The following is a 15187-nucleotide window of genomic DNA, read 5'->3' on the forward strand; positions in this document are numbered from 1 at the left end:
TAATAGTAGTATAATGAGGAGGAGAAAAAAAAAGACCAACGCGGCAATGACCACGACCATTAACCCAACCACATTAATCCGTCAATAACAATTGTTCTAAAAAACCAAATCAAAGAGACTGACTGGTTGCAGCAATGTCACCAAACCATTACCATGGGAGAAGCGTGTTGTCCGGCCTATATAAATGCTGCCGTTGCTGCAGGTTCCCTCAACCCAAGCGGAGCAAAGGAAACACCGCATCGACCAAAAGAAGAAGATAAGCAGATCGCGTCATGGGAAAGCCAGGTACAAAGTATCTCCCTCAGAAGGCGGAGGCTAAGGTGAAGCAGGCACCGTCCGCTTCGTCTAAGAAGAAGAAGGTGGTGACCAAGACGAAACCCACGACATCTAAGAAGATGCAGATGCTGCTGTCTAAGAAGAAGCCCCAAAACAAGTGAGAGCAGCCGCCCATCGAACTGCTCGTAGATCTCCATCGATGTTGGCCTGCATGATGAAGTTAAGTGTATTTCTGTCAAGATTAGATTAGGTTAAATAAGTCAATTTGTAAACTCGATGATGAACTTGGGTGTGTTTGTGTCAAGTAGGTTAGTTTAGGTTGCAAGAAGTCAATTTGTAAACTCGTCTCGATCTAGCCCGCGAAGTCCACATGGCTAGTTTGTATGTAGGCCAGAAGCGTGCTGGTTCTCGTTAAGTAATTTTTTTCTCTTGTGTTGTGAAGACGTGTGGTAGGTTGTGTTCCCTGTGTCCATCCAGTTTCTTTTCTATCATTTACTGTTAGTGCCGGCATTATTTGTCATCACCGTGGCGATTGTGATGGTGGTTTGGTGACTGGAAGAGTCATGCGGCCAGCTGAGTTAGAGTGCCAAATCAGAAGCTAGACTACGTAGTTGCAAGACTCCGGTGACTCTAATACCTACAGCATCTCACCGATCGACAGAAGCTGGCACATGTTTCACATACTTAACTTACTCCAATACTTGTGGCCATTGCAATGCAATGGTACTTCGAGGACCAAATTAATTAGGAAAGGAAGGGTTGAGGAAGGCAACATTCTTCCTTGAATCTTGACATGGTCTAAGCCTACCTTCCTAATCAAGTATAATTTGACTAATATATAGTTGACGAGTATAGTGGTGTGGTTGTGGCATGTCCTATGCTCTTCGACCGAGCCAGTGCTGGTTAACAAGGGACAAGATGGATTGCCACTTGTATTACTGCATGCATGCAGTATAGGTACACTTACTGCAAAGAAAATATCATCCATGATTGACCATCACTAACAGACCAACTTTCAGCAATCATGCCGTGTGCACAATCCCCAACCGAGTCGGCACACAGATGGATTCCACATCTTGCATGTTGTTTATAATTTTGTATGTAATTATACAATTTATCCTTATTCTGTTAGTTTTCTATTTCCTAATCTCCACCTTAGGCTAGACATAGTGAGAGTAACATAAGTAGTAACATAGATGCCACATAAGCAAACAAGATGATGTGTCATGTAATTAAAGAGGAGAGAGACAAATAGAGTAACATAATATGTTACCATCACATAGCAGTTCCCAATACAAAATGAGTCTACAAGGCAACAAAGAAAGATATGCATGTTACTACACCTATGACACTTCCCACTATGAAGGTGGTAACATGGAGTAGTAACATATGTATGTTACTACGCAACTAGGGAAAACTTGAGGCTGCTACAGCTATTACTTAGCAGTAGCGCGTGCGACACGCGCTGCTGCTAAGACACATAGCGGCAGCGCTTGTTCTCTCCCGCGCTGCTGCTAATCTAGCTAGTTGCAGCGTGTTTACTATCCATCGCTACAAGTATTCTTTTTTTTAGTGTATTTATACGCCGTTATACAAATTTTGATACAATACCAATTATGAGGTTTATATCATTATGTCCATAACAGTGTGTCAAATGAAGGTGGATTAGGTTCGAGTGGAGGCAATATGTGGTGCATGTCAAAAGTATACTACTAATCCAAACTTGATCTAGTTTGGACTAGTAGTACTTTCGATGTGCACCACATGTTGCCTCCATTTGAATCTAATCCGCCAGCACAAGCTATTTAATCATCATCATAGTCATTACCAGCAACAGTATTTATTTAATCACCATAGTCATAGTGTAGCACATCATGATCTTCAAACTCATTCTAGCTAGCTAGCTAATCACCACCAACACTAGATGCGGTAGCTATCTAATCACCACCAACACTAGCTAATAATAATCATCATAGTCATTACCACCAACACTAGCTATTTAATCAACATAGTCATAGTGTAGCACATCATCATCTTCAAACTCATTTCTAGGTAGCTAATCACTCCTGCTGCTCTCTCTCAGGTAAAATAACATAAAACATGTGTAGCTCTCCTCCTTCATCAAGTTGGAGCATGCAGATGAACCTGTCTCCTAATCATGGGCTGCGCTCTTGATTGCTGCCACCTAGTACTTCTCTGCACTCCTCCATCACAAATTTGGTCCAGTCTTTCACTATTAAGCATTCTTCGCTATTAGAAATCCTGAATGCACTAAAGTGCATTGTAGGATATCTTGGCCGTAAGCTAACAATACTCATGGTACCTTTAGTCTCGATCCCATGAGGCACAACATTCATCGGGAGTCCCTGTTGAAGAACATCATATAGTAACATACTTAGCAATAAAGTTTAGCTTAAAAAATAATGTATGCAAAAGATGCACTGAGGGCAAATAGTAAATATCTTACCATCTTTCCTAATAGATGTGACCATAGTTCATTACGAACACTATTGGTCGCACATTTTCAGTATTAACATTTCTAAGTGCAGGAAGAAAATTTGTCTTGACAGTATCAAGATCCTCAAGGCATGAAACATAATGACTTAGCTCCTCGCAGTTCAGTTCAGCCCGGGGACAGTAGTAGGTCCTGTCTACCAAGCGTTGGACATGTTTTCTTGAATGGAAATAAGCTGACAATAAAAATTAGTTGTCAACTATTTTTGAATGAACAATATCAAAGACATAAATATGGTTGAGAAACTCACATAATGGTATAACTAGAGGCGTCTGTACATCGACCCAGATGTCGATATTACCTTCAATATCATCTTCCGGACGAATATCAAAGGTGATAACCATATCAGGCTCAAATGCATAAGTCTTGCATAGTGCTCGCCAAGTTTTGCATCCAAAATAGGTGTAGTCGTCTGTGTTGTATAATTTTGCATGAAAAATACAACCATGCTCGGTATTCAAGTAAACTTTCTTTACCTCCATAGTACGACTGAAACCTACCTTATCCAAGACAAAAACTCTTGCATGGAAGGGGATAGGCTAGTAGAATAGTAAAAAAATTAAATTATAAGTTGAAGCAAATGAAGCAGATGTCATGCTTAATTACGAAAAAAGACTTGTCGTTGTGACTTACTGTATCCACTTCGAAGTTCACGTCCAGCTTGATGCTGAAGCGCCTATCATCATCTAGGAAGATTCTGTCGCACAGGCCGCGCTCGTCTTCGCAGTATTTGCAAATACCGAAATCCTTTTCGTTGTCAGACATTTCCTATGTTCATAGTTGAAACATTAATTGAAAATCAATCGAAGACAACTACCAGGATACTCAAAACATCTTATAGGACTCATATTGACATGAGCATTCAATAAGCAAAACCAAATCGTAAAATAAATAAGTATTCAAATTAGCATGCATTCAATAAGCAAAAGTAAATCATCTCATGCGTCCGTACATCCTCGAATATTATCACTAATACATCCCGAATAGTATCATACATATAACATCACTAATACAACTAAAACCCTTGCGCACGACGGGTATCGGCGCGGGCGGTGGACACCCAAAGAGAAGGAACCATCACAAGATCATAGCTCTAGTGAGATCCCTGGAGAACCTGCCATGTATTGGAGAACCTGTGCTCCAACGCAAACAAGTAGCGACGGACGTGCGCGTCCTCCTCACTGACATGGTGACGCACCACCTCCGCGGGGTCCTCAAGCCTCTGGACCGTCACTGGCCCACGCGACCGCCACCAAAGAAGGTTCGGGTCAACGACAGACTGGCTCCTCACCAACCTGTGCCCCCCGGTAGGTAGCGCCTCCCAGTACCACCCCGGCGGAGCCCAGTCCCGGACATGGCCCATCTGGTGACGCAGGTGTCCTCCGCCGACTCGACGACGAGGATGCGGGATAGGCATCGTCGACGTCGATGCGGGAAAAATTGCTTTAACTAAAAAAATAACAACAAATGTGACGTGTTCAACTAGTTCTATTAATTCAACTAGTTCTTACGTTTAAATCTAGTCAATTAAGTCTATACGTAATAAAATGAATAATGACATAAAAAAGGCCTATGCTTTGCAGGAATATTGACTCCTTCCCGGTGCGGCAAATCCCAGGCACTCGATATGTCCTAGTTTGTAGCACAAGTCATGCCGAAATTCACGGAAAATTTCGGCATGACTTTTACTAAAAAGTGGACAAATCGAGAACCTGAAATTTGCCGAAACGGAAATGAATCAACATTTCGGCAAAACATAGGGCACTCGACTTCATTCCCTGGAAACAACAAAGCCACTTGGGCACAATCGAACCACTTCAATAATGGAATATGCAAATGAACATCAATGACATATATCATATAACAACAATCTTGTTTTTTGTTTACATAGCAACAATTAGTTTAACCAAGTTTTTGAAAGAAAAACAATTCTGTTTTTTGTTTTTTGAATGAAATTACTCTTTAGGCATTTTCATAAACATTTGCCCTAGCTAATTTCCTAAAAAAATTGCTTAGCATTTTTCTTAAATGCTAAAAAATGCCTACTGCCCTAAACAAATCTAGGGTTCATATGAACACCTAGGGTTCATATGAACATCAACACATATATGAATTGCCCTAGCAGAGAGAGAAGGAGGGTAGGGGAGAGGAGAGGCAGAGCCTTATGGTGACTGCGGCAAGGGAGGGGCAGGCGGCGTCGAGGACGGGGTCAGGGCTCGGGCACGCGGCGGAGGGCGCCGTCGATGTCGGGGTCGGGGCGGCGTCGAGGTCGGGGTCGGGGGCGGCGTCGAGGGCGGCGACGGTGGTGAGGTTGAGGGCGGCGGTAGGCGGCGGCGGTGAGGTCGAGAGCGGCAGTGCGACGGCGGCGATGGAGCAGTTGGGGGAGAGGGGGAAGTGGAGTCAAAGGACTTAGCGAAATTTTAAGCCCGCGCGGCCGGGGGTTAAGTCAAACTAGCAGTAGCGCGTTTTTCTGGAATGTGCTATAGCTAAGTTAGCTATAGCGTGTCAAGTGAAATGCGCTACAGCTATTCCTTTCTGTTTTATAATATCAGTAGCGCTTTGCACTGAAAAAACGCTACTGCTATGTCTAAGCATGTAAAAACTTCAAAAATATACATTGGTCATCATTGATCTTTTTGTGTAGAATCTAAATAGTCAACATGAATCCTCACAGTACCTATATAGGCACTGGTGAAGATTCATATGGCAGCCACAAATCCTACACATATAGTTCAATGAAGACCAAGTGCTCGAGATAGTTTGAGAAGTAACATATTTAAGGTGGTAAACACCTTGTTCGCTTAGCAGTATGGGACTAAACTTAATTAGGTGCAATACTTAGCAGTAGCGTGTTTTGAAGAAAAACGTTGCTACTAAGTACGTTAGCAGTAGCGCATCTTCGGAAGGGCGCTACTACTATATCTAGCCTGGGGGCAACGCCGTGGCAATTATAGTAGTAGCGCTTGTTTCACCTAGACCGCTACTGCTACCGTGCTATTAGTAGCGCGGTATTCTGAAGCTCGCTACTGCTAATTAGCAGTAGCGTCTGTTTTTAAACCGCGCTGCTGTTAAGATTTTGTGATAAGGTTTTTCCTAATAGTGCTAGTTTAAGTTACTCCCCACTATGACTAGCCTAACGCTAATTCTGATGTATAAGAAAGGAAGACCAACGCGGCGACGACCACGACCATTGACCAACCGCATCCATCCATCCGTTAGTCCATTCATCCATCAATCAATAACTAATGCATGCATTGAATATGCATATCTACTTCCAACAAAACAAAAGAGACTGACTGGTCGAACACCTCAACAGCCCATTATACTCCTATATATACATTCCCATCGATGCAGGCTTCCTCAACCCAACCGGAGCAAAGCAAACACCACATCCACCTCACTCAGCTCAGCTCACCTCATCGAACATATAAAGCCTCCTAAAGTACCCGCCGATCTGGAGGCATCGAGCACGCACTGTGTTTTTTGACCGCGCGATCGAGTTACTCAGGCGGTAACAGTGTTTTTTTTTGGTAGCTGGCGTCTGGCCAACCGTCCATTTTTTTCACGTCTGTGGCCACTTCAACAGAGGATGACGGGTGGGGTCCTGAGACTGTGGGGGCCAGCAACCAGAGGCTGGGTTTCTCTGTACGTTACGTGAAGATTGGCGGAGCGTGAGCAGTTTCTGATTGGCTGGCAACCGCGTGAACCCTAACCCCAATCCACAGCCCCCACGCCCCTCCCTCTCCCTCCCCAATCCACAGCCCCCACGCTCCTTCCTCCTCCCTCCCTCACCCGCCGCCACGCTCCCTCCCACCTCCTCCTCCTCCTTCTCCGCCCTAGGAGCCCGGCCGCCAACTCCTACTCCTCCACCGCCTCGCCTCTTCCTCCTCCTCGCCTTTCAATCGCTCGCACGCAGGTCACCCGACAACAGGGGTGGTCAGGAAGGCTTCCCAGCCTAATGGAGGAGCACGCCGCCGCCGCAGGCCGCCCGTCCTGATCCGCGTCCATCCCGACGCATCCTGGCACATCCTTCTTGGGAGGCAGTGAGAGTTGCAGGCGCAGCGGTCGGCGTGCATGCGCTGCTCAACTGGGTCATCGTGGCCAGGCTCGGCCGTGGCCTCCTGGGCGCGGCCATGGTCGGCAACGCCTCCTGGTGGCTCATCAATGCGACGTAGTTCGTGTACGTCGTCAATGGCTCCTTCCCGGAGGCGTGGACGGGGTTCTCGCGCAACGCGTTCGCCAGCCTCTGCGGATTCGTACCTACAGGCGCTCTGGTTCGTACTTCCGTTGCTTCCTGGTCTAATTAGTATCTACAGACGAAATTCTTTCGTACCCGTCAGCACTTCTGTTTTCTTCTGAATAGGAATGATTTTTGTGCTGCAGCTTAGAGATGTGTTACTACACGGCAGTAATCGACGCCACGGCCGAGCAAGAGGATTCCGTTGCTGCGCACAACCTGGTCGGGTGGTCGTCATTTTCTCCGCCTTGGAGAGCACCACCTGAGCTATAGGTTGGTCGGATCTGTTGTATGAGGCAGTAATGAATAAGAACAATATCAGCCTTTTAATGTGCAGGTTTATGACTGCATTACAGATCTTGGTGGCTGCCTGTACATGCCATTTCAGTAGTTCGATTATGCATTACCTGCAATTAGTCAAGTGATTAGTTATTACCTGTAGTATCTGGACCTTATTTGGTTTGGTAAATTTAGTCATTCATCATCCATTTTTCTAAATTTATTGGTATTTTAATATGTTATTTGTGTCATCACACTACTGTCACATCTTGTAATTGTTTGTCTACCAAGAAATCATATTATTAAGCTGTCTCTGTTACTAATGGATAATGAGTAAAAACTTCATTTATGAATATTATATGCAAAAATGTCTTCCTTTGTGCTGCCCCTGTGTCTTAGAAATTCACAGGGAGGAAGGTCTAGGATAGAGGGTTTGACTTTTCTTTTCTGTTTTTTTTGTAGCATGATGTGATTAATTTATTTTAATTCCCATGAGTGACCTGGCATTACTGTGATGCTATGCAAGATTGGAGTGTAGAGTGAGTCACTTCACCATTGTTCCCTTGTGCTGAATGTTTGCAACTGTTTTCCATTTTGCTCATTCTGATCTAACCAAACAGACCCCATCGATTTGAGGTTGTCATGCATGTAATGCTTGGATATGCCCTTATTGGTATCTAAATATATGGATGTTTTTTTTATCATTTTCATCTATATATTTCACTTGACTAGCCATTAGCGTTGTGGGTTGCTACCGAATGAACTGTTTTTTATTTGCATTGTTTGCCATTCTCGTGCTTATTATTTTTTGTTTTAGTTTGTAGGGGTTGTACACTCCACCGTCTAAAATAAATCTAGCCAACAGGTGGTTGAGAGGCATTTTGTGGTGCCACTATTTTCTTTCAGGTTTAGGCACTTTGACTCTACTAACTTTAGCCAGGTTTGTATCATCAAATTGCACGTTGCCTTTCATTGGTGTATTTGCAAGCTATAGAGAATTGTCGATCAACATGTTCAAAGTTTTATCCTCTTATATTTTGCTGCCAGTTTCTATGTTCACTTCAGTAATGTGTAATTTGGTGTTCTTTTATATCTTCTGTACAAATGCTATTCAGTACAATCTTCATATGCACCTAGACTTACATGGATAATCTTGTATGTAATTCCCTCTTTTTTATTGATGTGTGGTTTTATCGGTGTGATTAATTCCATCTCTTTTTACTTTTTCATGTTAGGTACTACATGTACTTTTTGTGATGGCAAGGGTAAATTACTAGCCAATTTTGGTACTAGCCAAATCAAAGATTTATGTCCTAAAAAGGATTTGCTCGGCTTCATGCAATTGAATTGTTATCGCATATTTACGAGCAAGCTCATATTTATCTCTCCATGATCTCTTAACCGAGAGAAAAGGGCTTACTGCTCCCTTTTAAACTCATATATTTATTGATAAGTGCTGCAGTTTCTGTATCTATTTCTTGCGGTTTATGTATCTATTTCTCTCTAGAGCTAGCTGAGTGGTCAACACCGAGGAAGATGGGGAAGACAGAGCCAGCGAGGAAGATGGCTCAGCCCTGCCGACAATGCCCACCGGCCACTTCCTTCGGTCGCCATCGTAGGAGGGGCGCACCATCGAGGAGCAGCAGGGGAGGAGATGAGGATACACCGCTGGACTCCCTCTTCACTTTATGGTCGCATCTTCCCTATGAGCTCCTTCTTCCATTCCCTTGCTTCCCTACCGTGCTCCACCTGTGTACTTTTGATTTGGTTGTGAAATTGTACTCCATGGTGCTTGCAAGTCTGTGTACAATTTATTCCAATGCTCGACTTGGTGTCCGTCTCAACAAAACCTAACATGTCGGTGCGAAATTCTGCTAGGTATGCTTCTCCCTCCCATCAACTCCTTATGATTATTCATATAGATATATTTTTCTCATTTTTACTGATGCCCTTTTCTTGCCATGTTTTTGGGTGTTCCTTCCTACAGCCAGCTTGACCATTTGCTTTGGAAGGAGTAATTCAACTCAGAAAGGACAAATGATTTGTGACTATTTTTGTTTTTCTTACAATCTCTTTAGGTCGATCATTCTTTTCTTTTCCCTGTCACTTTTTCTTTGCTTTGGTAGTGTATTTGGGTTATTTCTTTCTCTGGAGCTTGGGCATATTGGTTGTCTTGTTGACTCTTTTACTAGCAATCTTTCCTTTTCAGTATATGGGAGAGATTACTAGCTCACACATATAGTTTAGTTATTAAGTTTCTAAATAAGTTCAGCCTCAGGTACATATTTTGTATCTATTGCTTATTTAATCCATTGAGATCTATTCTCTCCGGTTCATACAGTATGTTTGCATTTAACTTGGAAATTGCATGCTTACTTCAAAATTGGAATGTGACTTTTGCTTGCTGATAGATTCAGTTATGGTGTGGTTGCCTACTACTCAAAATTATTTTATATAGCATCGTAAATTTCAGGGACCGTATCACAACAGATCATTGGCATTGTAGGTTCAGTGGACATGTATGCTTAATATCCTCTCACTGGACAAGATTGGATTTTAGTGTATACAAGTCCTCCTCTCAGCTGCTCAGGTAGTTCTTCTTCCTCATTATCAATGAATAATTAAGTTGGTTATAAAATATGCTTGAAGATTGCAACACAGAGATTGCCAGGCAGACTAAAATAATTAGGAGCTTCTGATTGGACCCTTCAAGCAATAGTGTAGTTAATATGTTAATTATTAGATTATGTTACTAGAGTATTAGAAGATTTTTTTGATATATGTATTTATAGGATTCTGTGATATTTGATGCAAAAAATTGATGGCTAGGCACTTATACTGTGCATAAGTAAAATTTCCAGTTTTTTCTTTTTGTAGTCAGTACCAGAACCTATAAAGAATTTTAGCTTCTGATTGGACCCTTGCTGATTCATTTCGACCACAGTACCAGAACCCAGGTTGTTACAACACCACTTTTTAGTTTTGTTGCTCAGTAGAAAGTTGCTTAGTTTTTTTTTGAGGATCAACAGAAAGTCGCTTAGCTGACGTTACAGCATGAGGTCTACTGAACTTTCCCTGGCATGCCTTTGGTTCCTACCCCTTGTTGCATTTGTCTGATAGTGTCATGTCTTGATAGTGTCATGTCTCTCTAAACACAGGTGAATGCACTGGACTTTTTGAGATCGGGGCCACCAACGGCATATGCCAAGGGCGTCCATTGACAACCCGCCCAAGATCTGGATTCACCGAGGAGTACAACCGGACTTGTGGTCAGCTGCCTGCTGGTCTGGAAACTACACAATATCTCTAAAACCCACTATCCTCTAATGCATGAATCTCTATGCTGAGTTGGGCTACAACTAATTTATCATTGTTTCATATTATTCTATAATGCATGCAAACATCCTGTTTTTTCATCGAGAGAAAGAACATTAAGAAAAAAATTCTCATTCTATTGTAGCAATAGCGACTGTACGAATAGCGGTACTGTGTTTGGTCGTTTGTTCTTGTGGCTTCCTAGCCATGGGCGCTTTCCTGCTTTGTTCTAAAAAAAACCTGGTATGTTTATTCTGCTGGTACAACTACTCTTTGGTTGGGACATTTTGGCTTGGAATAACATAAATGAACCTAAAATTTCTTAATATTTTATATCACTTTTTGTATTGATGTTTGTGCCCACCATCTGGATGCTTTGAAAGTATTTACCTAGCTTTCTTTTGATTTGAGTTGTCTTTATGTCAAGGACTATTGCATAGCATTAAGAAAGGACATAGTTAACCAGAATAACAACTGCGGCATTTCCTTGCTGAAAATCTATAATGTTATTTACAGTGGTGTTGATGGCGGGTCTTCCGAATCGCTTCCTCAGCCTAACAACGCAGCCTACAAACTAACTGTTATCAACATCAGTAATGATGCCGGTAAGCACACCACGACAGCTTTACTTTTAAAACCCACTGCTTATACTCAGGTTTTAAACCTCTTACTGTTTATAACTCTGTAGGCCCTTCGCACCGTTGCATGAATGCCAAGAAAAACAAGAAAAAGGAGCATGCATCGCATGGTACAAAACCATGTACCATTACCATTGTAATGCCATTATTCCGAATTTCATTTGCCTTCCTATTCATACTAATCTTTCAAACCCTCTTCATGATTATCATCATACAACACCTACAACTAAATTTATAAAACCGAAGAAGGCTGAACACAAGGCCTACATAACCCGTATGATCAAGCAATGTTTTCATTTACTCTACTAATACCAGTAAATGCATATGCTTACACCAACCATTTTATATACCATTGCATAGGGGCACCCGACACTATCTACTTTCTAAGCTTTGATGGTCATTGATGGGGAAACAAAGTGAGGCTATACAGGAAGCGGCTCACATGTTTGCCACTCAAAGAATGCCAAGACCCTATACACATCACCTGCAATTATATATACAATTCTTCTTAGTGTTGTTACCTTTCATTTCCAATATTTCTTTTCTCAGTGTTGTTACCTTTCATTTACAGTATTTCTTAGTCAATTTTACCAAGAAATATCTTCACCATTGTATTGACCCAAAGCTTTATGACTTGCCAATAAAATCTAGAGATGGAAATCCCTACATCAAAGCCCGTCTAATCAAAGGAGTCGATAACAGGGCAACAATTACCAGAGGCTGGGCTGGCTTCTTCCCCGCAGCTAATACGAAGGAAAGAGAAATATATGCCTTCGCCTTCAAGTGCAACCACAAGCACCTGCGTCTCACCGTGCACGCCCTCTGAGCATCGTGTTCAGTCTAATAAACTACTTAATTAGCCTATGAAGTTCTGTGTGTATAGCGTCACCGTAAGAAGCTTTTGGCACTGGACTCTTTGGTTATCTTGTTCAGTCTACTAAACTACCTAAATAGCCTATGAAGCTCTGTCTGTATAGCTTCACCCTCAGAACCTGTTTGCTTTTGGCACCACTCTCTGCTTTTGGCGCTAGTCTCTGATATGTATAAATTTGGAATCCATGATGCTATGTTTGATCCGTGTAATATTCTCCAGCTGCGTCTAAACCCTGCTGTTTAATGCAAATATTTTCTTATATTTAGGTGACAAGCTTTCTGCTTCTATGACCAATATAGATAAAGAATCCATTTACATTCCCCTATGTATGATCGTCCATCAATATCCCAAAAGACCTAAAAGGGAAATTAATACTTTCTGAAATCCAAGTTAACACTATTATTGTAACCACCATCATATCCACAATTGCTTACTTCCTTTTCTAAACATTTTTTTTTGTCTGAATTCAATTTAAGTCATCCTACTATTTGTCATACAATCTACATTGCATTATCTTTCCATCTACATATACTACTTACTCACTACTAACATCGCTTCTAACTGGGTTCTTGTGCCATTGGCACAACCGGGTCATCTAGTTTGGAAGAAGAGAAGAAAGAAGATCTAAATCGCGTCATGTTGCCAGGAAGTTTCTTGGTCAGAAGAAGGCGAGGTCACCGACGGGTCCGTCCACAACCCCAAGAACACCAATGCCGGCGGCTACCTCAAGACCGTCAACAACAGTGCCTCAGCTAGTTGCCTCAACAACATTACCAAGGGTGACTACACCTGGGGCCTCAAGATTCTCTGCCAGGGTGGCTTCTTCCACCACATCAATAACATCAGCAATGGCAGTTCCGCCCACGGGCTCAAGAATATCAGCAACATCGGCTCAACTCGCTAATTCAAGACCCACTAACTCAAGACCGCCAACAACAGCAAATCCGTATGTGACCTCAAGAACTTTAATAACGGCAAATTCATATGCGACCTCAAGAACGTCAACAACGGCAAATCCGTATGCAACCTCAGGAATGTCAAGAACGACAAACCCGCCCGCAACCTCAAGAACGTCAACAACATCAAGAATGTCAGCAGCATCAGCAGCGGTGGCTCCTTCTGCGACCTCAAGAATGTCAACAAGAGCCGCTCCATCCATGACCTCCAGAACATCAACTCGAGCAACGGTGGCCTCAAACCAGTCGACGACACTGTAGCCAGGTGCGCCGACCTCAAGAAAGGCTAGGACGACGACCCCACCCTTGTCCGCAACGACAATTCGTAGTCGTGCCGCTCCCACACGTCCAACTGCTTCAAGCACACGCCGATGATCTCCATCCATGTACGGTGTCCATCTTCAATGAAGTTAAGTGCATTGAGACCCGATTAGTAATGTTACAGTAAATTAATAAATTTGTAAACTCGATTGGGTCGAGCCCGTGACATGTAAGCCAGTAGTGTGCCAATTGATGAATAGAGGGTCTACGGGCTTGGATGTAATTTATGTTATTTGAGTGGTTCTTTGTACTGTAATGACATTGATGAATACAATGGAAGTTTTCCAGCAATAAAAGAGAAGTGTGCCAGATCACGTTGCGGCTAATTTTGTTTTTCTTGGTGTTATCGAGTCATGTTGTTGGGTGACCAAATAAAAGAAACGAGTTAGAAAGAACGTACACATGATTAATTACACGTCAACAACCAACGAAGGAGCTCCTCCCAAAAAACACTAGGGTTCCTCTGCCTCTTGTCGGTGCCGCCGCCGGTCCGCCTCGTCTCCGCTGGCCTTAGGTTCATGGCGGCGTGGTGGATCTCGCCCCTTGCCGGTGGGAGGGCTCTGTTTTCATATGCTCTTTCGAATTTTGTTAGGATTTGTGTGCTGCTCATTAAGATGAGACGGTGGCGACTCTCTTAAGACGAAATAAGGTTCTCCCTGCCTAGCCCCCGTCCCAGTGGTGTGTCTAGTATCATCGGTGGGTGAGTGGAGGTGTGTCTCTGGCAGATCTGTCATTGGTGGATTTGGTCGGATCTGATCTACGTTAATGTGACTTCAGGTTGGATCCTTCTGATCTACACTACTCTTCAACGGCGACGGTTGCCGTTCTGGTGTGCTGGTCCTATGGGGCCTTAGCACGACGACTTCCCGACTGTCTATTACAATAAGTTTTACCCGGCTCCGGTAAGGAGGGGCGATGACGGCGGTGCCCATTCGACTCGCTTCAGTGCTTGAAGTCATCGCTATATGATTTACATTATTTTTGGTGTTTATTGTATTGCCATAATTAAAGATTAATAGATCTTAAGTTTTCTTGTAAAAAAATAAAAAATAATAACATGTCGCTGAACTACCTCTGTCCTGTGTTCCATCCCTGTTTCTTGCGATATTCATTAGGATCGATCTAAGACTGGAGAAGTCCGCTGGTGGAGTTCAGAGTTTGTCTCACTGCCATATCAGGACAACAGCCCTGCCCTTGTCTGCGACAACAAGTCATAGTCGTGCCGCTCCCACACGTCCAACCGCTTCCTAAATGCACCAATTATCTCCATCCGTCTACGTCAGCCATCTTCCATGAAGTTAAATACGTTAAGACAAGTTTAGTTATGTTACAGTAAGTTAATAAATTTGTAAACTCGATTGGTTCGAGGCCGTGACATGTAAGCCAGAAGTGTGCCAATTGATGAATAGATGGTCTACGAATTTGAATATAATTTATGTTATTTCTAATATTCTTTGTACTGTCATAATAGTTGATGAATAGAATGGAGGTCCGTCTTTCCCAAAAAAGAAGAAGAAGAAATGTGTCAGTGCGTACACATGATTATTAATGCGTCGCTAAACTACGTGGGTTTTATGTGCGTTCATCCCAATTTCATGCGGTATTCGTTAGCAGCGATCTTAGACCGGAGAAGTCCAATGGTGGAGTCAAGGGTTGTCTCACTGCCATTGCCATATCACCAACAAATTACAGCTAGCATTACCCCCAGGGAAAATATGCGGAACGGCTCAAGGTAGGGCGCCATCAATTTTTTTTAAAGAAAAGGAGGATGACCCC

The 15187-nt window shown here is 42.9% G+C and overlaps 1 long non-coding RNA gene and 1 pseudogene across 3 annotated transcripts; both read left to right on the forward strand.

The window, feature by feature from the left end:
* Window positions 1-6403: 6403 nt before the first annotated feature.
* LOC109760031 (uncharacterized) lies at window positions 6404-12407 on the forward strand. 3 transcript variants are annotated; one of them, XR_012189971.1, is made up of 11 exons: window positions 6404-7065; window positions 7175-7301; window positions 7770-7846; window positions 8125-8247; window positions 8815-9185; window positions 9295-9385; window positions 9814-9897; window positions 10466-10591; window positions 11139-11227; window positions 11311-11396; window positions 11621-12407. It is a non-coding gene; the product is annotated as an uncharacterized lncRNA (long non-coding RNA). The 3 variants fall into 3 exon arrangements; XR_012189972.1 differs by lacking the exon at window positions 9295-9385 and having other exon boundaries at window positions 8815-8998; XR_012189973.1 differs by lacking the exon at window positions 9295-9385 and having other exon boundaries at window positions 8815-8998; window positions 11912-12407.
* A 13-nt stretch (window positions 12408-12420) lies between these two features.
* LOC123493407 (uncharacterized) lies at window positions 12421-14458 on the forward strand (annotated as a pseudogene).
* Window positions 14459-15187: the final 729 nt, after the last annotated feature.

Source organism: Aegilops tauschii, chromosome 7, assembly GCF_002575655.3.
Source record: "Aegilops tauschii subsp. strangulata cultivar AL8/78 chromosome 7, Aet v6.0, whole genome shotgun sequence".
NCBI lineage: Eukaryota > Viridiplantae > Streptophyta > Magnoliopsida > Poales > Poaceae > Aegilops > Aegilops tauschii.